Below are 23,135 nucleotides of genomic sequence, written 5' to 3'. Positions count from 1 at the left end.
ATCATTTTTCCATCTGCTCACACTTCACTTAGCACATTGAGTTATTCTCTATCTTGATTTGCCTCTTCACTTACATATCAGGGTGTGAGGTCATTGGTGAAATAGTAGCTGAATATTAACTGTTATTTGAGAAAACATGAAGAAGGATAAAATTTCCATAATGGCACTCATGTGTTTTAATAATCCAATGCAACATATGTTAAGCATATGTATGCTTGCTATTAACATATAATTGGGAGCGGTGGCGGTGGTGGCAGCGGCGGCGGCAGGGGAGCAACGAACGGGGCGGCAGGGATCCTCGGGGGCTGCCGGCTGGGAAGGCGTGCGCGACCCGGTGTGTGGTGCGCCCGGAGCCCCACGTTTCAGCCCTAGGGAAGGAAAGCCAGTTGAGGGAAGTTCTCCATGAATGTACATGACCGACCAAATCCCTCTGGAACTGCCACCATTGGTGAACGGAGAGGTCGCCCTGATGCCCCACTTGGTGAATGGAGACGCAGCTCAGCAGGTTATTCTCGTTCAAGTTAATCCAGGTGAGACTTTTACAATAAAAGCGGAGGATGGAACACTTCAGTGCATTCAAGGACCTGCTGAAGTTCCCATGATGTCACCCAATGGATCCATTCCTCCCATTCATGTGCCTCCAGGTTATATCTCACAGGTGACCGAAGACAGTACTGGCGGCCGCAGGGTGGTGGTCACACCCCAGTCTCCTGAGTGTTATCCCCCAAGCTACCCCTCAGCCATGTCTCCAACCCATCGTCTCCCTCCCTATCTGACTCATCAACCACATTTGATTCATAACTCACACACAGCTTACTACCCGCCTGTTACCAGACCTGGAGATACACTGCCTCAGTTTTTACCCAGCATCATCTTCCCCACACGATATACGGGGAGCAAGAAATTATACCACTGTATGGAATGGCAAGCCTCTGCACAAAAAAACTGAAAGACTGCCAGATCGATCGCCAGAACCGCCTCAGCAGCCCTCCTTCCTCTATCTACAAAAGCAGCTACACGACAGTGTACAATGGCTACGGGAAGGGCCACAGCGGCAGCCGTGGCGGAAGCGGCAGCGCTGGTGGTCCCGGAATTCAGAAAACAGAGCGGGGAGCAAGAAGCAGCCCGAAGTCGAATGATTCAGACTTGCAAGAATATGAGTTGGAAGTAAAGAGGGCGTGAGGCATTCTTTCGGGAATAGAGAAACCACAGGTTTCTAATATTCAGGCGAGAGCAGTTGTGTCGTCCTGGGCTCCCCGCCTTGGACTTTCTTGTGGACCCCACAGTGGTCTTTCCTTCCCCTACAGTTACGAGGTTGCCTTAACAGACAAAGGACGGGATGGAAAATACAAGATAATTTACAGTGGAGAAGAATTAGAATGTAACCTGAAAGATCTTACACCAGCAACGGATTATCACGTGAGGGTGTCTGCCACGTACAATTCCATAAAGGGATCCTGCTCCAAGCCTGTTACCTTCACCACCCACAGCTGTGCACCCGAGTGTCCTATCCCTCCTAAGCTGGCCACAGGAGCAAAAGTTCACTAACCCTGCAGTGGAAGGCACCAGTTGACAATGGTTCAAAAATCACCAACTACCTTTTAGAGTGGGATGAGGGAAAAAGGAACAGTGGTTTCAGACAGTGCTTCTTTGGGAGCCAGAAACACTGCAAGTTGACAAAGTTTGCCGGGCAATGGGGTACACGTTCAGGCTGGCTGCTGGAAACGACATTGGCACCAGTGGTTACAGCCAAGAGGTGGTGTGCTGCACATTAGGAGACATCCCTCAGATGCCTTCTGTGCCAAGGCTGGTTCGAGCTGGCATCACATGGGTCACATTGCAGTGGAGTAAGCCAGAGGGCTGTTCACCCGAGGAGATGGTCACTTACACCTTGGAAATTCAGGAGGATGAAAATGATAACCCTTTCCACCCAAAATACACTGGAGAGGATTTAACCTGTACTGTGAAAAATCTCAAAAGCAGCACACAGTATAAATTCAGGCTGACCGCTTCTACTGTGGAAGGAAGAAGCTGTCCAAGCGAAGTCCTTGTTTGTATGACAAGTCCTGACAGGCCCGGACCTCCTACCAGACCACTTGTCAAAGGCCCAGTTACATCTCATGGCTTTAGTGTCAAATGGGATCCTCCTAAGGACAATGGTGGATCGGAAATCCTCAAGTACTTGCTAGAGATTACTGATGGAAATTCTGAAGCGAATCAGTGGGAAGTGTCGTCCAGTGGGTCAGCTACCGAATATACCTTCACCCACTTGAAACCAGGCACTTTGTACAAACTCCGAGCATGCTCTATCAGTACTGGCGGACACAGTCAGTGTTCTGAAAGTCTCCCTGTTCACACACTAAGCATCGAACCAGGTCAGTGTTGACCACCGAGGGTGCTGGGTAGACCGAAGCACAAAGAAGTCCACTGAGAGTGGGATGTTCCTGCATCTGAAAGTGGCTGTGAGGTCTCAGAGTACAGCGTGGAGATGACGGAGCCTGAAGACGTAGCCTCTGAGGTGTACCACGGCCCAGAGCTGGAGTGCACCGTTGGCAACCTGCTTCCCGGAACCGTGTATCGCTTCAGGGTCAGGACTCTGAATGACGGAGGGTATGGTCCCTATTCTGAGCTCTCAGAAATTACCGCTGCTGCAGGACCCCCTGGACAGTGCAAAGCACCATGTATTTCCTTTACACCTGATGGATGTGTCTTAGTGACCTGGGAGAGTCCTGATAGTTCCAGTGCTGACATCTCAGAGTACAGGTTGGAATGGGGAGAAGATGAAGAATCCTTAGAAGTCATTTATCATGGGACAGACACCCATTTTGAAATAAGAGACCTGTTGCCTGCTGCACAATATTGCTGTAGACTACAGGCCTTCAATCAAGCAGGAGCAGGGCCGTACAGTGAACTTGTCCTCTGCCAGACACCAGCGTCTCCCCCTGACCCTGTCTGCACTCTCTGCATCCTGGAGGAGGAGCCCCTCAATGCCCACCCTGATTCACCTTCTGTGTGCCTTGTACTGAACTGGGAAGAGCCGTGCAATAACGGATCTGAAATCCTTGCTTACAACATTGATCTTGGAGACACTAGCAGTACCGTGGGCAACACCACCTCCCACGTTATGAAAGATCTCCTTCCAGAAACCACCCACCGGATCAGAATTCAGGCTATAAATGAAATTGGAGTCAGTTCTCTCTGTTTTACAGATTTAGCGGGAAACAAAAATGTCAGTGTTTTGGTGCACCTTTTTGAAATGCAAAACTAGGAAGAGACTAAACTGGATTTTTTTTTTAAAGAAAAAAAACACAAGCCAGATACCAAAAGCTAGCTTTCTTATTTTTTAGTTTTTCTTATTCTTATTCTTAGTTTTTCTTTAAATTTTCAGATTTACCTTCATTCTATTTTCACACTGATGTCTTTTGCAAGCCTTTGAATTTTGTTTTTGTTACAGTTTAGTAATTTATATTCACCAGTCACTTCTTATGTCTTGCTCATCTATATCTGTAAACATGAATCACAGCGTGTGTAGTTACAGGGCTAGGATTTCAGTTTTGTCAAGAGCATTAGCACAAAGCAACAGCAACATATAGAAGGTGTGTTCACTCAGATAAGACTGCCCTAAACTACCATTTTGTCACTCAGTTATTTAACTGTTCAGCTCACTTAAATTAAAATGTGTACTTTAATCTAAAATGCTTTAATAATCTGTATTTCTTATAATTTTAACACCATGAGCCGCCTGTATAAGAAATCAAGTAACCAAAATGCACCTATAAATTATGGAGCATTGTAGATTTTACTAGGTCAATTCATAGCAGTAACTTTAAGAGGGCATTGTGCAATAGTTAGCTGTTTTCTTGTTCAGCTATTTTAAAGGCTGCTTTAACTTGTTTGTCTTTGTATATAACTACTTCTAATCACTAGAGTTACTGTGTTCTGTTATGTTTAACCAGAATTATATGACAAGAACTGGTGAGAGTTGAGTGCCTCTGCCCATTGTCCATAATTTTACATTAACTGTGAGCAGTCTTCTTATGTGTCAGCTCATTATTTTTGAAACATTTGCCTTTAGGCTGTTCTTTGAGGTATCGATGAAGCCATTGAATTTCAAAACCGTAGTTCCGTGCACATAATACTAATGTAACAGCAGATGAAAATGGATAAAAGAGAATCATCTAAATTTGTAGTTCCTGTTTCTGCGGGTTTGCCTGGCCATGGTTGGAGAGGGAATGGTGTTTGATGGTAAACACAAGGTGTTTGTGGGTCAAGAAGCCTAGATTCTCTCCCTGGATCTGTCACTAACTTGCTACGTGACCTGAACACGTCACTTTACCTCTCTGTGCCTCAGTTTTCCCATGCATGAAAAAATAAAATGAAATGGGAAAAAAATATAATTGATGTACAAAGAAATGCACACATCTAATGCATTTATGCTAAAGATGAGTTTGGACATATGCAAGCACCTGTGATAGCACCACCACAATCAAGGCAGTAGATCCAACACCTTCCATATTTTCTTGGTGTTCCTTTTTCTTTTTTTTTCTTTTTCTGTGTGTGTCTAACTGTGGTAAGAATCTTTAACATGATGTTTATCCTCCTTACAATTTTGAGGTGCACAACGCTATGTTTTTAACCACAGGTGCTAGGCTGTACAACAGATCTCTAGAACTAATTTATCTAGCATAACTACAATTAGCATAATGACAATTTTATATTTATTGATCCACAACCATTTCTCTCACCTCCCAGTCCCCGGAAGTCACTATTATAGTCTCTGCTTCTATGAGTTTGACTATTTTAAACGCCTTATATAAAGTGGAATCATACACTGTTTATACTTCTGTGACTGGCTTATTTCACTTAGCATAATGCCTTTCAAGTTAATCTTTGTTGCTACAAATGGCTAATTTTCTTCCTTTTTAGGCTTAATGATACTCTACTGTACATTCTCATTGACTGCATATTTCACATTTTTATCCATTCACCTGTTGAGGGACACTGTTTTTTTCCCCGTATCCTGGCTGTGGTGAATAATGTGGCAATAAATATGGGAGTGCAGATATCACTTCTAGATTCTGATTTGAATTATTTTGGATATATCCATAGAAGAGAAATTGCTGGGTCATATACTAATTCATTTAAAACGTTTTGAGGAACCTTAACCGTGTTTTCCATCACACTGGCTGCATGATTCTTTCTCACTAATAGTATATAAGAGTTCCATTTTCTCACGTCCTCAGCTTATCTTTTGCTTTTTTGATAATAGGCATCCTAACAGGGGTATGGTGGTATCTCACTGCAGTTTTGATTTGCATTTTCCTGGTAATTAATAATATGGAGCATCTTTTTATCCACCTGTTGGGCCTTTAAATGGGGAAATTTCTGTTCACATCCTTTGGCCATTTTTCAATTAGATTATTCGGTTTTTTTGTTGCTATTTATTGTTTTTGCTATTCAGTATAGGAGTTTTTGTGTTGCTATTTGTTGTTTTTGCTATTCTAGGAGTTTTTAAATGTATTTTGCAAATTAACAACTTACCAGATATGTAATTTCCATTTCTTTTTTACCATTTCATAGGTTACCTTCTCATTTTTTGATTAACTTTCCTTAGGTTGATTTTTCTCTTGCTTTTTCGTTAGTTGTAGTCCCACTTGAATATTTTTGGCTTTTGCTGCCTTTCCTTCTGGTGACACATGCAAGAATAATTGCCAAGGCAAATGACAAGAAGCTTTTCCTCTAGAAGTTGTACAGTTTCAGGTTTTATATTTAAGTAAGTTTTCAATTAATTTTGATTTAATTATGAGTGTGGTATAAGGTAGAGGTATAGTTTTGTTTATTTTTGCATCCAGTTTTTCCAATACCATTTCTTAAAGAAATCACCTTCTCCTGATAGTGTATTTTTGGCACCCTTATCAAAGGTCAATTCATCTTATATTCATGGTTTATTTGGGGGCTTTCTGTTCTGTTTCACTGTGAATGAGTTACCAGTATCTAATTATTTATTTACCTATTTATTTAGTTTTTATTACTTTATTTGATTTTTGAAACAGGGTCTTGCTCTGTCATCCAGTTTGAAGTGCAGCCACACAATCATGGCTCACAGCATTTCTGATCTCCAAGGCTCAAGTCATCCTCAGCATCCCAAGTAGCTGGAAATATGGGCGTCCACCACCATGCCTGGCTAATATTTTTTATTTTTTGTAGAGACAGAGACTTGCCATGTTGCCTCGGTTGGTCTCGAACTTCTGGGCTCAAGCGATCCACCCCACCTGGGCCACCCAAAGTGCTGAGATTACAGGGGTGAGCCACTGTGCCTGGCCCTATCCATATGTATATAGAAGAAAACACATTGGAGATACTGTGATAGTTTAAATATGTACATTTAACACACCTATATACACTGTTGGCTATTTTTATTGCTTTCTATTAATTGTTAAAAAATTCTTTTGGCTTTAAGAAATTAAAAATGATATTTGATACCAGGCAAGACATAGAACCAAGGCAGATTTTGAACTTTCAGGCTTGTTTATACCTTGAGAGAGAAAGTTGAGCATATTGTATCAATGTTAGCATTCTTCTCAGATAGGTTATACTTAATTAAAATCTTATTAATTTTCATTAACTAAAGAAAGATGAGACAACCAGAAGAAAATCTGGTGAGACACAAATACTTAGCATGTTGACCATCCAAGCACATGTGAAGTCAGAAGGAGTTTCAGCCAATCGTTGGTATTGCAGCGCCATTGGCATTCGTCACTCCATTGTGGTGACGAGCATAGCACGGATTAGCTTGATGCAATTCCACATCCAAATAGGATACTGATTCCACACTCGTCAAGCCACCTTTTGCTTATTGTTTGACTTCCTACAGTTTCTGACTTTAAAATAATATGCTAATCATACTGCTTAGTTTTCTGGTCTGTTGAAATAATTATATTTCCCAAGACAAAGAAAAAAATGATATGATAATTTTATACATTACTGTTCTTTTTTTTTTTTCAGTGCATTTTCCGTTTTTATTTTGCTATGCAGAAACATACATTCACCATGGGCTGTGATGCAGGTGACTGTGTAATGGAGAATCTCTCTTTTTGAAGACTATTTATAACACTAAATAGTTTTAATGACTGTAAATTCTGTACAGTGTAAGGCTTGGCTCTGAACTAGAATGTAAATATGGACCAGATTTGAAAATAAAACACTCTTTTCAAGTAAAAGAAGAAAAATCAATTTAAAAATACACAGAAAAAGAAACTAAGAAAACAAAGCCACAGGAAGCCCAACAGGTTCTCCTGAAGTGAAATGTCATAATATTGTAAACTAACAAAAATACAGGTTTTTCTTCCCAAAATAATGACAATTTACATATTTAGGACTGGTTAGGGAACTCTGAAAACCTCTCCGGATTGAACAGACCAAAGCAAACAATGAAGAAATCAATTAATATGCTAAAATCAGTATTACCTTATAACAAATTAAATGAGATACACAAAGCAAGATTGTAAGCGTTAAATATTTCCAGAGGGTCAGAGAGTCATTACTGTTTATGGGTGAGAGCAATAAAACCAGATGAAACAAGTATAAGTTGTTTACTGAATAAACTTCATTATTGGCACATCTAATCTGGAAAAAATCTGACACATCAGATAGACCTAGACAGCTTCTAGCATTTGAGAGTAATCTTTAACTATAAACAAAAGATTTGTTACCTAAGAAATTGCAATTTTGTTTAGACTTTAATAATAATAAACTATGAAAGGCATGAATAGCTTATGTGTTACATGAAATCACGGTTTATATTGTTGGTTATGAACGTGCAGGTATAGCTGAAAACAGACATTTTGTGAAAATTTAAAATGCTGCTATTTGTAATTTTATTGTTGCTTCATGCATTATCAGTTTCGTGATGCTGAATCAGATTGCTTTATTATGGGAGGATCTCTCTGCTGCCAGGGTCTTTATTAATGGTCAAGGTCAATTCTTCTGGATTGAAATTTTCCACGGACAGATACAAGTCAGTTGGGTTAGAAGAGGGAACTCCACATAGGCTCTGGTTTTCCTAATGGTTTGCATGGCTGCATTCATGTGCAAGCTAAGGTATTCCTGGTCATGGTCAATGTCTGCATCTCCCGTGATGACTTTTCGCTTCTCAATTCTTGTCTCTGAAATGCCCCCTTTCACAGTTTTGGTGATGTGCGTAGTGGTGGTGGTACTGGTGGTTTCAGATGTGATCGTCTGCTCGCTCATCAGCACGCCCGGCTCCAGATCTGTGCCGGGATCGACCTGTGATGGTTTTGGTTTCAGTGTGAAACTTCCTTGGTAGAAATTTCTAGCTTTACTCCTCCTGGTGAAACACTGCCAAAACTGATGGTTTCCGTCTTCGCCATTGAGGACTCAAAATGAGGTTTTTGTTCCAAAGTTTCTGAAACGTGGATGGCTGCACTCTGCTCCTCTTGTGGCTCGCGGGAAGCAGCAGCTGTCTCTTGCTGCTCCAGCACAGCTTTAGCGACCTCCTCCCCTGGTTCCTCTTTAGCCCCCTCCATCAAGGCAGAGCCCTCCTTCCCTTTAACCCTAGAAGCCCCCGTGAATGTGGGCGGTGCTGTGGCATCGCCGCCGTCTCCTGCTGTGTAAGAAGCATCCCCACTTGTGTGCATCACACGCCTCTCCTCCACCAGCACAGTCTCCTGCACCACCTTCTCAGTGCTAAGTGGTAGGTGGTGTGAGGGGGGTTCCGTCTCAATTCCGCTGGATTCCGTCTTGGTTTCCATTTTCTCTTCAGGAACAAGTGGTTCAATCCTGGGGGCATCCTCCTGCCTGGCGGCCAGTCGCACGGGGGAGGTGGAAAACCTCTTCTCCCATTCATTCGTGACGGCAGTGTCTGTCGAGGTTTCTAAGAAGGTTCTTTTCAGCTCGCTGATGTTTCATCAGGTCATGTTGAGTTTTTTCTAACTCCTCAGTAGCGGTGGTCTCCCCGTCGGCTGTGGTGTCTGTGCGCTCACTGTCAGTCTTTCCCTCGTGCCGTATGGCCGAGATGGGCGTGACTTCTTCCCCCTTCCTCCGTTTATCCTCTAGTCTCGCTCCTCCTCGGCCTTCTTCTCCGGAGTCACAGTGGTGATCAAGTTGGTCTGAGAGATGCCTTTTGTTGTGGCGTACTGGCCAGTACCAACCTCTGCAGCAGACATAGAATCCTTCATGTATATTTCATGGTTTTCATCCACTGATGCTCCATCCAAGCTGCGAGACATGGTATAACGTTTGCTGGACGAGCGTTCAAAGTAAGGCGCTGGGCGATCTATCAGTGCACTGTCTCTTCTCGTCTGCGCTTGTGTCCTGCCACTATAACGAAACTTGGAATCCAAGGTTAAGAATTTCTTGGGAAGTGCTTCTGGTAACGACAGTCTGAAAAATGTATGATGCTCAACACAAACTTTCCATAAACGCTTGGCAGCTCGATGGTTTGGCAGCTTAAACCCAATGGTGCTTTCAAATTGTTCAAACTCTCCTGGCCGGATCTTTATGTAAAACTTGTTCCGTTTACTTTGGGAGGCCGAGGTGGGTGGATCACGAGGTCGGCAGATTGAGACCATCCTGGTCAACATAGTGAAACCCTGTCTCTACTAAAAAAATCACAAAAAATTAGCTGGGCATGGTGGCGCGTGCCTGTAATCCCAGCGACTCAGGAGGCTGAGGCAGGAGAATTGCCTGAACCCAGGGGGCGGAGGTTGCGGTGAGCCGAGATCGCGCCATTGCACTCCAGCCTGGGTAACAAGAGCGAGACTCCGTCTCAAAAAAAAAAAAAAAAAGTTGTTCCGTTTATATGAAATCTTTAGAACCTTGGGCCAGGCAAATCTGTTTATTCGCAGCCGGTCACGATATATCAACAGACCACTTGCACAAACTCCTAACATAATTTCTACTCCTTCTGAGTACTTAGCATGATGTAAATCGACCCCATACATGGACAATTTTTTGGCATTTTCCAAGAAATGCATCTCTGCTTCTGCCGGCGTCATCCCTCTGTGGCTCTTGAGCAGCTCGATCACTTTGTCTTCCAGTTCTTTCCTGTGGTTTGGTGCAAAGCGGAACTCGCTAACGTAACCACTCCCACATTCGTCTGGGTCATAGTCTCCGAGTTCTGACTGGACAGTGTAGGAGCCCAGCAAGGCCAGGGTAACGAAGGAGCAGGGCAGCCTTCCGGACACGATGTCATCTCGCAACTGCAAGCAGAGGTAGTACCTGGTGATATCTTCAGATAGCTGGGCAGGGTCTGGTGGATAGAATTTCACGTTAAAAGAAAAGTGCCAAGCACCACTTCGAACCTGTTTTTTTATTTCCTTAGCAGGGTCCAACCAATTCTTCTGGTTTTCAGCATCTCCATATATAAACCCAAAGTAGTCTTTCTCTAGCAAGTTCAAGTGTTCACATACTTTATCAAACAGCACTTGTCCTCTGGAGCGTTTCTCTACATCGCAGGTATATTCTGAGCCATCTAGAAGTATCACTTTGCACTGCCTGCTTTCAGGCTTTTTGACAATCTTTAATGGAGACCAAGGGAGTTTACTGCTAGATGATTTCTAAGAAAGTTTATCGTCTTCTAATTGCTGATATTCGAGCTGTTTTGCAGCTCTGGAAGCAGATTCCTGTTTCTTGTCAGTGACCTCCCTCCGTGCCGGGGTGCTGTGAGCTGCAGCGGCCGCGAACTGCTCCAGGGCCTGCTGCTGCTCCTCGGTGGGCGGCTCCGGCCCAGGCGCTCCCGCGTGCCCCTGTGCTCCCACCGCCTCCTGGGGCTTGGCCTCCTGGTCCGGCTTGGATTCCGAGTCTGATCCAGATTCTGTCATCACGGCTGATTGTTCTGAAACCACCGGGGAGCCCGGGCGCGCTGCGGCGTGGGGACAAGGCTCGGGTGCGCGTCCTCGGCGGCGGTGCGCAGGAGACGTGGGGAGGAAGCTGCAGCCCAGGGCTGCTCGCCGTGGCTCCCCCCGCCCACCGCACCCTGTTGCAGGAGACACCAAGGCTCCACGGAGCTGCGGCGGGGACCCACGCCCAGAGACCGTGCGAGGAAAGCCAACCTCGTCCTGCCTGCCCTCCCAGCCGCGGGGGAGGGGGGCACTGCAGTACTTCAGGACAGTTATATGGGCACAGCCTCCTTCCTGGCGCAGGGTCAGGCTCCGCGGACGACGCCAGGAGACAGCTGCCAATGCCTATAGCTTTAGCCCTTGATTCCCACTTAGATGATGGCCCGACCTGTACATTACTATTCTGAGCTTGCATAAAATGAGAACCCTTGTGAGAATCAGGTCCTCTCTTTTGCTGAGTCACATTGAGTATTAGGAATGGTATAATGACAGGCTCACTATGGATGTGGCCCTTCATAAGCTTTTTGGAAATGACCAGTTTAACTTTACAAAGCGTCAGCTCTCTGGATTACTGAACTTGCCTTGTGCTATACGTAGTACTTCAGTATCTTACTGAAACGTAGAAAAATCTGTCATTTCCTCTCTCAATTGGCATTTTACTAGGCCAAAATGGTCTGTGCAATGATTTATCCAATACTAAATATTTATTAAATACGTACTATACATAAATGTGTGGCAAATAGAAGAGCGGAAAAGAAATTAGACACGGTCTTTGCCAGCAAGAAGCATCCAGTCTACTGACCTCTGAGATGCAAATCACACGTAATGTTATAATGCAGGATGTAGAGAAGAGAGGCAGGAAGATCACAAAGGAGTCTCTAGATTTGCCTGAGGACGTTGAGGAACTGTCTCCCTTCAAAGAGATTAGTATACAAGGATGACAAGTAGGAAGGATATATGAATGGGTATCTCAAGTCAAGGACACTTTCAAAGACATACTATTTTGCAGGAATAAAAAGTGCTTTCGTTTGTCTTCTTTAAAGTGAAAATAGGAATTAAAAATACACTCAAGGTATAATTAAGGAAACTCAAGTGTGTGAAAGGGTTTGTGTGCCATGCTAAACGGCAGATATTATCTTAGACAACGGACAGTTTTGCCTATAGTAGTTACAAAATATTTGGGCAAAACCATGGAGAAGGAATTAAAGTCTACATGGTTATTAAAATGGTCTGAATTTAAAAAGTTGTTTAATATGAATTCATGCTAATATTTGTATGTTTGGGTTTTCTTCTTCATAGCTAGATGATAAATGTGAGGACAGTATCCATATTTGTTCTTAGATTTATTGTTTATCGCAAGTGTGCAATACAATTTTTTAGTAGCAGAAGCTCAATCTTCACTTTATTATTGATTAAATAAACCACTGTATTAAAAATGAAGATTTAAACATTCCAAATTATGGAAGCATGAATTGATCACAAATATTAAGCCCATTTTTTTTCTTATTAAAAAATTTCATAGAGAGAAACTTAGTTTTTGGGTTGCTTTAACTAACATAAACTTGATGGCGTATAAACAGTAAAAAAAACATATATTTATTCCTCACAGTTCTAGAGGCTGGGAAGTCCAAGATTAAGGTGCCAGGAGATTCACTGTTTGGTGAGTGCCTACTTTCTCATAGATGATACCTACTCCAGCCTCACGTGGTGAGGTGGGGCGGGGGGAGCTCTCCTAAGCCTCCTTTATAACGCACTGCTCACATTCATAACGACTCCTTCTTCACGACCTAATCACCTCACGAAGCCCTCACCTAATATTATCACGTGGAGGAGTGAGGATTTTAACATATCAGTTTTGGAGAACACAAATGTTCAGACTGTAGCAAAGATTTTTTCAAGAACTAATTTATTGTAGGCAGTATGTAATTTAATTAACAAATTGAATGTTTACATATACATTAAATAATACAAACCTCTATAAAGTAAAATATGTCCCTTTCATTGTTGACTGTATATTGTCATTGAGAAATAAGCATTAGGGGGACAATAAGTATAAACCACAAGAGTACTGTAGATATTTTCAATTGAACAACTGGTTGGTATAGCCATCTACAACTTAAACATACAAGAAAGAAAACACATGTTTTTAAATAGACATGAAAAATAAGAAGGTAGATAGAAGGATGGATTACGTGACAGGTAGATGAGTCAAAGGATGGATACATACGTACACACAGACACACACACATATTAAAACATCATAATTCTTGTGGGAAGTGTGTGTTGAGTACATCAGTGTCTAAAAATTTCTGTCTTCTCTCTCAATGTCTTTGGAGAGAGGGAGAAAGATAATTTCTAGATATCGAGTCATCTATACGTGTCTCTTACTTTAAGCTTATGCTTATTAGTCAGAATTCAATTTGCTCCTTAAGGTCTTACAAAACAACGTTTAACCGTACTGTAAGCTTTTGTCGTATCAACTGATGGAACACCTAGTTATTGATTATCTTAGGTTATTATTATTTAATTAACTGATGTGGTAAGTCTGTTAGTTTATCATTTTGAAAAGCTTGGCGGATGCCTTGATTATAACATATATAGTCATGGGCCACAAAACATTTCAGTCAACAACCCACTGCAAATATGACAGTGATCCCATTAAATTACAATGCAGCTGAACATTTTCCATTTGAAAATAGAATTTTAAAAAATTTAAACATAGGAATTAAAAGTTTTTACTATAGCTAAAAAATGCCTATTTAATAAATTTCTAGTGGTATCATAAATGCTATAATGTGGTAGTGCAATGCATATCCCTGTGTTTGTGGTGACACTGCATAAACAGACCTACTAGGTGTCAGTCATATAAAAGCAGAGCACATACAATTATAAACAACAGCTAATATGTGGTAACGATAATAAATGACTTACTGGTTTATGTATTTACTATACTATACTTTTTATTGTTAGAGTGTACTTCTTCTACTTATATAAAAAAAGAACTCTATACCAGCCTCAAGTAGGTCCTTCATGAGGTATTTCAGAAGAAGGTATTCTTTTTTTAAATAGAGTTTTGCCCAGGCTGGAGTACAAGGGCATGATCAGCTCACTGCAACCTCTGCCTACCGCTTTCAAGGGATTCTCCTGCCTCAGCCTCCCAAGTAGCTGGGATTACAGTCACCCGCCACCACACCTGGCTAATTTCTGTGGTTTTAGCCAAGTCTGGTCAGCATGATGGGGTTTCAGCATGCTGACCAGGCTGGTCTTGAACTCCTGACCTCATGATCCACCCGCTTCAGCCTCCCAAAGTGCTGGGATTACAGGCGTGAGCCACTGTGTCCAACCAAAGGTATTCTTATGATAGTTCCATATGCATTATTACTCCTAAAGACCCTTCAGTGGACAAAGTATGGAGGTGGAAGACAGTGATATGATGATTCTTACTGTGTGTGTAAGCCTAGTTAATGTGTGTGTTGTCTTAGTTTTTTGCAGAAAAGTTTACGAAGTAAAAAAGTCAAATTAAATAAAAATCTAAAAACAGAAAAAAGTATATAAAGATATAAGAAAAAATATTTTTGTACAGCTGAACAGTATGTTTGTTCTAAGCAGCTGTTATTATAAAACAGCCAAAAAGTCAAAATTGTTAGATTGTTTATAAAGTAGAAAGTTACAGTAAACTAAGGTTAATTTATTATGGAAGAAAAAAATATAAAAAAAAAATACATTGGCCTGGCATGGTGGCTCATGCCCATAATCCCAGCACTTTGGGAGGCTGACGTGGGTCAAACACAAGGTCAAGAGATTGAAACCATCCTGGCCACCACGGTGAAACCTGTCTCCACTAAAATACAAAAAAAATCAGCCAGGCATAGTGGCGTGCACCTGTAATCCCAGCTACTCAGGAGGCTGAGGCAGGAAAATTGCTTGAACCTGAGAGGCGGAGGTTGCAGTGAGATGAGATTGCACCACTGCACTCCAGCTTCCCAACAGAGGGAGACTACATCTAAAAAACAGTTTAGGGTAATCTAGGTGTACAATGTTCAGATAAAGTCTACAATAATGTATAGCGATGGTCTAGGCCTTCACATTCCCTCGCTGATTCACCCAGAGCAACTTACAACCCTTCAAATTTTCTTCCTGTTAAAATGGCCTGTGGAAGTTTACCATTTTTAAATCTTTTATACGATAGTCTAACTGTTCCTTTTCTATGTTTAGATGTTTATATATATAAATACCTACCATTGTGCTGTAATGACCTAAAGAATTTATTACAGTAACATGCTGCACAGGCTAGTAGCCTCGGATTAATAGGATATTCTATATAGCCCAGGTACACAGTAGGCTACATCGTCCGGGCGTGTGTAAGCAAACACTATGTGATTTGCATAACAATGAAACGGAAATTGCCTAATGATGCATTTCTCAGAACATATCCCCATTGTTAAGTACATATGTCTTGTTTCTTTTGGAGATTTTTAACATCTTTGCATAGTATCTTCCTAAAAGATACCTATATTTTGATGAAATAGTCAATGCTACAGTTTCATTTTTCCTATACAAAAAAGTTTTCGAAATAGTTACAATTTTTAAAACTATAAAGTATACCAAAGAGCTGGAGATATCATCTACCCATTCAAAAAAGTCTATCTGAAGAACTTTTGAACTGCCCCACCAGGAGTAGTATGGTAGAAGATGCTCTACTTCTAAAATTGGTAACAAAATCAAATAGTCATCTCTCAAGACACATACAGGCAGCAAAATATACTTCGATGTAAACCTCGTCCTAGAAACACATTGCTGGCGTGGCACCATTTAAACTCATACTAATTTCAAAATCCGTCTGATTTTTAACAACTTCATTTTAAGTTTAAAGTATGGGTTTTATTCTGACCCTCTTAAAACAATCCAGGGTGCCCCTGACAAGTATTCCGTGTAAACAAATAAACTACTAGGGACACTATTTCAATCAGGTTGACTTTTTGTTGAAGTAACACTTTCCATTCTGCTAAAGTTCAACTGATGCTGACTTCACTGAATGGCTGTTGGGAAACTGCCCTCGGAGCTTTATTTGGAACTGCTACTGTCGTAGTAATGAAATGGTGTATTGTGAAAGTCACGCTCACAGTGTTGATTCTGTTCCTAAGGGACATTGTTGGAGCATAACATCGTTTCGTTACCTACCTGACAAGCTGTCTATTTAACAGAGAAGAACTGATCTGACCGTGGTTGACGGTGCAGCTGCCCCTTCTCAGTGATGAGGAAAACAAGCTGAGTCAAAACAGATCTAGCTACACCAGGGCCTGTCTGCAGTGCTGCTCCCTCATTTCTCTTCATTTGGATACGAAGGCTTTCTTTTGAGGGAATATTCCCACAGTCTCCAATATACCAACCACTGTGCTTATTGCTTTCTTCTTTTCACTTTGAAACTACTTTAGCGGCATTATTCTGCTCTCGTCAGCATTAGAGCAAAGCTCTTCATACATTTTAGCTATGTGCTCTCTAGGTCAAGGACAACAACACCGAAAATTAGAGTCCTTGGTGAGGAGTACTTACTGAACTATTTACATATTGGCTACAAATTTCTTCTGATCTCTGACACTCTGACTGGGTTTTTTTTTCCCCCATGTCACTGAAGTCAATGTTCCTTTGGATGCTGACCTTATAATTGTCATGATATATAATAAAATTGGAATCTCTAAGGATGTAAAAACTTGTCTTAAAGCCAGGGTTCAAGATCCCAAAACTAATATGTTTGACCATGTAGTCCCCTTTGCCTCGGGATCTTTTTTCCCTCTTTTTTCTTTCTTTGGAATTTTTTTTTCTATTTAGGTAGATAGGTTAGCATGCCCTTCAGTAACAGAGGCTAAAAGGGAAAAAGGATAATAACAAAATAGTCCGTTGAGGCCATTTACACTTATTTCTCACTGAGAACACTGTTCAGGGGATAGGCGTCACTACAGTAATGAGTACAAAAGACTCATAGAGACTCAAAAAATATAACTCAAATGGCCACAAAGGACATAATGCCAGATATTCAAATAGGCACTTGTTGGTTAAAAAGTTATATTAAAAATTATATAGAATATAGTTGTGTTTCTTTTTTACTTTAATTCATTTAAATTCAAGAGCAGCAATCAGAAGAGCAGGGATTTATTTCAGAGTTCATGGAAGTGTGTATTGTATTCAAACACACACACATGAAACTAGCCTGTGAGGACCCTCGTAAAGTAAAATGAAAGTTATTCCATAATTCACAGAATCTAAAAATGATTTCAGAAATGTATCGCCATACTAAAAAAAATAAATCAGAAATAAAAATTAGAAAAGATAAACTAAGACAATGTATTGCTCTGTATCTCACTTGGACTCCACAGGACAACTATACCCAAAGAATATTTGCATCAAATAATATTTGCAAAAGCATCCATATTTGTAAAAATCACAATCAACCTACCTATAGTTTTGTGAGCCTTATTAGATCCACATCTGTAAGTATAGCTTCTGACTCGTGAGTTAACTATGTTACTTATTTACAAATGAGAGAGAGATACAGAGTTTCCTGTGTTGTCCTCCATACCCAACACAGAAAACCTGTCCAGAAGCAGCAATCTCCATAGACAAAGAGACATAAAAATGAGTGTTACCCGGTGGATATTGTGAAAATATCCCAAGCAACAGTGCCATAAAAGTAAATGTATTTTTCATCAAAATGAAAACTCATTTTCTTTCTAGTGACCCTAGCCTTAGGGGTGCATATACATCTAATCATTCTTCATCTTGTATTGGTATGAAAAATAGGCAGGACTTAAATTTTACATTTTCAGTCTTTTCTTAAAATCAACACATGTGATTTGCTTTAGGTAATATGAATACATCAATGAGAAACAGTGAAGACTTATCTTATCCTTGAGATGCATATTTTACTTGAGGGAGATACAGCAAACATGAAAAGTGAAAATGCAGTTTGCCAGATGATGATAACATTATAATGGAAAAGGTATCAAAAGGGGGAAAAGTACTGAAGTATGTTAATCATTTGTGTATTATATATCATAGACAAATCTGCGTATCATTCCTCCAAAGGTATCACAAGGGGGAAAAGTACTGAAGTATGTTAATCATTTGTGTATTATATATCATAGGCAAATCTGCGTATCATTCCTCCAAAGGTATCACAAGGGGGAAAAGTACTGAAGTATGTTAATCATGTGTGTATTATATATCATAGGCAAATCTGCGTATCATTCCTCCAAAGGGATCACAAGGGGGAAAAGTACTGAAGTATATTAATCACGTGTGTATTATATATCATACAAAAATCTGCCTATCATTCCTCCAAAGGTATCATAAGGGGGAAAAGTACTGAAGTATGTTAATCATTTGTGTAAGCATGGTACTATTATTTACAATGAGATTCAGAATGTCCTTTGTAATAAGTTGACATTAAAATGGTGAAGGAGTAGTCCATGCTTACATATAGGAAATATCAAAAGTCCTTGAGGTGAGGGAATTCTTGTCATATTTGAAAAACAATAAACAAGTATGGCAAAGGAATTCCTGAATCCAATCATTCCTGAAGAGCCTGTACTCCCTGATACCTGCACATGACATTGTTTGGAAGACATACGGTGTTGGCTGGACACCCTACACTGAAGTTCCATCTTTTCTACAGGTTCTAACACAAAAATTGCTCTCGTACATTAGTCAAGGGCATACAGGGATAATAAGAACAGTGAATTAAACTGTTACACTGAAAATGCTGAGCATCTACGGAAATAAAGCTCAACATACAGGCTATTTGGGTCACTCCTCCTTTCTGTAGGTGATGTGCTTTACACGACGGGCTGCCACACCGTTTGAGAGGACTTGCCTAACTTGAGAATTACCAAAATCTTTGGAACTCACTGGAGCAGAATTAGTAGCCATGATGTGGACAGCTTAAATGAGTATCTAATTAAGCCTCTTATTAAGAAGGCTTTTCTTTACCTTAGCTGATTCTCCCAGACTTCCTGTTACATGTGAAACTGGTACAGTGTGATGTTCTAGATTCACAATGGGGGTTGAGATAACGGCCTTTCATTGAGTTCGAACTTTAAGCAAGTGACACTCCAAACCTGAATAGATTCGTATTTTTAAGCCTTTCTTTTCTACTATAAAATTTTTTTATTTTGAAATTTGTCATTTAAGTATTTACTCATTCACTCAACCATATTTCATATATTTTTCAGTTATTTACCATGTGCCGGATCAGGGTGAGGTTGAGAATGCAGGGTTGACAGAGATAAAAGAATCTAATTTTTTTAAAAAAACAACAAACTTTTTTTTCTGAGATGATCATATTTATATATTCTACAAAAGTGTAGATTTATAATTTTAGCTGCAACATATGGAGAGATTAGAATTCATCACTCCCACTCTTACAAGAGAAACGTGACAAACTAAAAATCAATGACTTTTGTTGGACCACTTAGAGAACTGAGGCTACAGGGCACACTAGAATCCAGAGAGTCGCAACCAAGATAATCTTACCTGAGTCAAAGTACCTTGAGCTATTAACTGGTAGAAAGAGTTAAACTGAGATTTTGACACATTCCTGGAGCTTGAGTGCACAGTAGCATGAGAATTAAAACAAAACAAAACAAAAACAAAAACAAAAAATTCCTGGAAGTCACAGTCTGAGGGCGGGCAACACTTTCTAAACTCTGTTTCCGGGAACATCACCTGGTCCCTGTGGTTCAAATCTGAAGGCACCTCTCACAGCTCTGGCAGGAGGAGAGGAGGAGAAATCATCGCAAAGTACAACAGATACTTCTCTGTAGCAAGGCTTACTATTCTGGGGAAAACAACCTACAGAGATTTATCTCAGTTAGGGAGAAGAAAAGACCTCCCATTAAAACCCTCCAGCCTTCCTATATTATCTAAAAGGGAGAAAACAATCAATGAGGATCAGAGCTTCAAATAAATATATTGGGAATGTGCCCAAATAAATATATTGGGAAACAGTAGGGATTAGGAGGAAAAAATAACAACCTTAATATTGAAGAAATCGTTTACATATATTTTAAAAGTCTTTATTTTTGGAGCATTTTTAAGTTCATGGCAAAATGGAGCAGAGTTCCCACACATACACAACGTCTTCCATTATTAACATCTTGTATTGCAGTGGTATATGTGTTATAACTGATAAAGCTATATTAATATCGTTGTCACCCAAAGTCCATAGTTCACATCAAGGTTCACCTTTAGAGTTGTACTTTCTGTGGGTTTTGACAATGTATAGTGACCTTTATCTACACCACAGAAAAAAGTCTCACTGCTCCAAAACTTCCAGAAATACCACTGAAGATCACAATACTAAAAATTAGTCTACTTAAAAATTATGCTTTCACTGGAAGTTTGCAGAATGTACTCATTTCTCCGTGCCTTATCGTTACACAACAGGGCTCCATCACAGTGGATTACGGTGGAAGCCCCTGCAATAGTTATTCCAAGGAGGAGCACTTAGAGGTGCCCAAAGTCACAGGCAAGACAAAAATAAAAGTATTAGAAAAATGTGAAGTCTGTGACAGCTATAGCTATCAAAAACGTGAGACAGAGACCAACTGATAACTGTATCACTATTGTTTTCACACAAAAGGCCAATTAATTTCAATTCCTATTGCACATACATGTCATTTACAAGAAGTTATAACAATGCCCACAGACAAGGACACCAACAGTGCAGAAACATAACAAGCATCAGGATCAGACTACTGTAAGAGACATAACTTGTAATTAAGAAATTTTAAATCACTGATGGAAAAATAAACAACATAGAAAAACAGATGGTGAAGGTAAGCAGACAGGTGAATATTCTAAGAAAAAAACATCAAGAAGAAGTGCTAGCAACCAAAGCAACGTAAGAGAAATGAAACAAAGAAATGGGTTTGACGGGTTCATCAGCAGGCTCACTATGGCTTAGGAGAGAATCAGTGAGCTTCAAATGCAAAATTCCCAAAATTTGCTTAGGATTGTCTTGGCTATGTGAGCTCTTTTTTGGTTCCATATGAAGTTTAAGGTGATTTTTTCCAGTTCTCTGAAGAAGGTCAATGGTAGCTTGATGGGGAAAGCGTTGAATCTATAAATGACTTTGGGCAGTGTGGCCATTTTCATGACATTGATTCTTCCTAACCATGAGCATGGAATGTTTTTCCATCTGTTTGTGTCCTCTCTCATTTCCTTCAGCAGTGGTTTGTAGCTGTCCTTGAAGAGGTCCTTCACATCCCTTGTTAGTTCTATTCCTAGGTATTTAATTCTCTTTGTAGCAATAGTGAATGGGAGTTCGCTCATGATTTGGCTCTCTGTCTGTTATTGGTGTATAGGAATGCTTGTGATTTCTGCACATTGCTTTTGTATCCTGAAACTTTGCTGAAGTTGCTTATCATCTTAAGGAGATTTTGGGCCGAGGCGATGGGGTCTTCAAAATATACAATCATGTCATATGCAAGTAGAGACAATTTGACTTCCTCTTTTCCTAATTAAATACCCTTTATTTCTTTTTCTTGCCTGATTTCTCTGGCTAGAACTTCCAACAGTATGTTTACTAAGAATGGTGAGAGAGGGCATCCTTGTCTAGTGCCAGTTTTCAAAGGGAATGCCTCCAGGTTTGCCCATTCCATATGATATTGACTGTGGGTTTGTCATAAATAGCTTTTATTATTTTGAGATATGTTTCATCAACACCTAATTTATTAAGAGTTTTTAGCACAAACTGAATTTTGTCAAAGGCCTTCTCTGCATCTATTGAGATAATAGTGATTTTTGTCTTCGGTTCTGTTTATGTGACGGATTATGTTTACAGATTTGCATATGTTGAACCAGCCTTGCATCCCTGGGATGAAGCTGACTTGATCGTGATGGATAAGCTTTTTGATGTGCCATTGCCTTTGGTTTGCCAGTATTTTATTGAAGATTTTTGCATCAATGTTCATCATGGATATTGGCTTGAAATTTTCCTTTTTAGTTGTGTCTCTGCCAGGTTTTGGTATCAGGATGATGTTGGTCTCATAAAATGAGTTAGGGAGGATTCCCTCTTTTTGTATGGTTTGGAATAACTTCAGAAGGAATGGTACCAGTTCCTCTTTGTACGTCTGGTAGAATTCGGCTGTGAACCTGTCTGGACCTGAACTTTTTTCGTTGGTAGGCTGTTAAATGCTGCCTCACTTCAGACCTTGTTATTGATCTATTCAGGGATTCAACTGCTTCATGCTATCTGACTTCAAACTATACTACAAGTCTACAGTAATGAAAGCAGCATGGTACTGGTACCAAAACAGAGATATAGACCAATGGAACAGAACAGAGGCCTCAGAAGTAATGCCACACATCTACAACCATCATCTGATCTTTGACAAACCTGAAAAAACAAGCAATGGGGAAAGGATTCCCTGTTTAATAAATGTTGTTGGGAAAACTAGCTAGCCATGTGCAGAAAGCTGAAACTGGACCCTTCCCTTACACCTTACACAAAAATGAACTTCAGTTGGATTAAAGATTTAAACACAAGACCTATCACCATAGAAACCCTAGAAGAAAACCTAGGCAATACCATTCAGGACATAGGAGTAGGCAAGGACTTCATGACCAAAACATTAACAGCAATGGTGACAAAAGCCAAAATTGACAAATGGGATCTCATTAAACTTAAGACCTTCTGCACAGCAAAAGAAACAATCATTAGAGTGAACTGGAAACCAACAGAATGGGAAAAATTTTTTGCAAGCTACCCATCTGACAAAGGGCTACTATCCAGAAGCTATGATGAACTTAAACAAATTTACAAGAAAAAAGCAATCGACCCCATCAAAAAGTAGCTAAAGAATATGAACATACACTTTTCAAAAGAAGACATTTATGCAGCCAACAAACGTATGAAGAAAATACTCATCATCACTGGCCATTAGAGAAATGCAAATCAAAACCACAATGAGATACCATCTCATGCCAGTTAGAATGGTGATCATTAAAGAATCTGGAGTCAACAGATGCTGGAGAGGATGTGGAGAAATAGGAATGGTTGTTCACTGTTGCTGGGAGTGGAAATTAGTTCAACCATTGTGGAAGACACTGTAGCGATTTCTCAAGGATCAAGAAATAGAAATACCATTTGACCCAGCAATCCCATTACTGGGTATATACCCAAAGGATTATAAATCATTCTATTATAAAGACACATGCACACATATGTTCATCGCAGAACTGTTTACAATAACAAAGACCTGGAACCAACCAAAATGC

The 23,135-nt window shown here is 40.3% G+C and overlaps 3 pseudogenes across 2 annotated transcripts in view; 1 reads left to right on the top strand and 2 right to left on the bottom strand.

Annotated features, from left to right (window-relative positions):
* LOC100412151 (DNA-directed RNA polymerase III subunit RPC5 pseudogene) overlaps positions 1–23,135 on the bottom strand; it is a 158,349-nt pseudogene that overhangs the window by 102,144 nt on the left and 33,070 nt on the right. The window lies entirely within an intron of this gene.
* Positions 412–3,307, top strand: LOC100394965 (fibronectin type III domain-containing protein 3B pseudogene; annotated as a pseudogene).
* The window catches only part of LOC100413922 (band 4.1-like protein 3 pseudogene), a 48,352-nt pseudogene continuing 33,070 nt past the window's right edge, over positions 7,854–23,135 (bottom strand). Inside the window, exon 5 of the transcript XR_013529187.1 lies at positions 7,854–22,254. The product of XR_013529187.1 is annotated as a band 4.1-like protein 3 pseudogene (transcript). The remainder of the gene's footprint in view (positions 22,255–23,135) is intronic.

This window comes from Callithrix jacchus, chromosome 18 (genome assembly GCF_049354715.1).
Source record: "Callithrix jacchus isolate 240 chromosome 18, calJac240_pri, whole genome shotgun sequence".
Taxonomy (NCBI): Eukaryota; Metazoa; Chordata; class Mammalia; order Primates; family Cebidae; genus Callithrix; species Callithrix jacchus.
This window is presented reverse-complemented; position numbering and strand designations above follow the sequence as displayed.